The 1636-nt window shown below is 38.9% G+C and overlaps 1 protein-coding gene across 1 annotated transcript in view; it reads right to left on the reverse strand.

Moving 5' to 3' along the window:
* The window catches only part of LOC106873206 (sulfotransferase 1B1), a 10740-nt gene that overhangs the window by 531 nt on the left and 8573 nt on the right, over positions 1 to 1636 (reverse strand). The gene's annotated exons all lie outside the window — the stretch shown is intronic.

Raw genomic sequence — 1636 nt, forward strand, 5'->3', positions numbered from 1 at the left:
TGTGTGTGTGTGTGTGTGTGTGTGTGTGTGTGTGTGTGTGTGTGTGCGTGTCTAGACATGCAACTAAATGCATGAGAATACACACATACATAAAGCAAAGCAAACAAATCTGCACAAGCACTGACTCCAAATATTGCACATATACACACAAAAATGCACAAATAAATTGCTGGTGTTGTTTAAAATTACAATGGAGGAGCCTTGGATCTAGGTTAGGAACTGGCTCTTTCTGTACTGACAGGAAATTTAGAAATAAAATTAAATAACATACATACATACATACATACATACATACATACATACATGTGGAGGTGCAATGGCCCACTGGTTAAAGCAGCGGACTCGCGGTCGGAGGATCGCGGTTTCGATTCCTAGACCGGGCGCTGTGTGTGTTTATTGAGCGAAAACGCCTAAAGCTCCACGAAGCTCCGGCTTATAGTGAGGATGAAATGGATTGAACAACTGAATCTAAGATTTAAAGTTGTTTTTACATGAAATATATTCCGGCAGTGGCGGGGTGGCGACCCTGTTATACTCTTTCGCCCCAACTTTCTCTCACTCTTTCTTCGTGTTTCTTGAGTAACGCTGCGATGGACTGGCGTCCCGTCCAGCTGGGGGGAACACATACGCCATAGAAACCGGGAAACAGGGCCCATGAGCCTGGCTAGGCTTTAAAAGGGCGCATAAATAAAAAAGAAACATACATACATGCAAACATACACACATATACACACATTCACACACACACACACACACACACACACATTCACGCACGCACGCACGCACACACATGCATACACACACACACATACACACACACACACACACACACACATAGTCAGTGGACTCTCCTATAGTAGACAACACATGCGGCTTCCGCAAATTTTTGACGAAGAACCTGCACAGACGATTTGTTTATAGTGATCAAATGTTTGTGCTGTACATTGGCTCACTTATCAACGTTCGATAATGTGTTTGGCTCCACGTGCCTCTTGATCAGAGAATGGATACCACGATCCCGCAATCATGGGTGTAACACCCTAACTACTATGCATGTATGTATGTATGTATGTATGTATTTACGTATATATTCAAATTTATTTGAGATTTTATTATTTGTTTTGACTTCTGGAATTTTTTTAATTGGCTACAGTTGTCAAGTATTTGATGTATTTTATTCTGCTTTATACGATCTTTGATATAATATATGAAATAGAAAAGGGCAAAGTAAAACTAATTCTTTCTGGCAACGGCTGTCTTGACAATTTTATTTTATGTATGATTTATAATGAGATTCTGGTCAGTGCTGACATAAAGAATGATGTATTTACACATAACACGCTGATATACACGCTGAAAAATTTCGCATATTTCTTCATATATACACAAGCACACACATTCATCTCTGTCTATCTATCAGTTTCTCTCACACCCCCTCTCTTTCTCTCTCACGCTCACTCTACCTCATTCGCTCTCTCTTTATTATGTATATATGTATGTATATATTTATACATACATACAGAAACGTGTGGAAGTATAAATACATACATGTATCTATATACATTTATATATTTGAGTACTAGTACATACATCTATATATATTTATATGTGTGTGTGTGTGTGTGTGTGTGTGTGT

This window comes from Octopus bimaculoides, chromosome 3 (assembly GCF_001194135.2).
Source record: "Octopus bimaculoides isolate UCB-OBI-ISO-001 chromosome 3, ASM119413v2, whole genome shotgun sequence".
Lineage (NCBI taxonomy): Eukaryota > Metazoa > Mollusca > Cephalopoda > Octopoda > Octopodidae > Octopus > Octopus bimaculoides.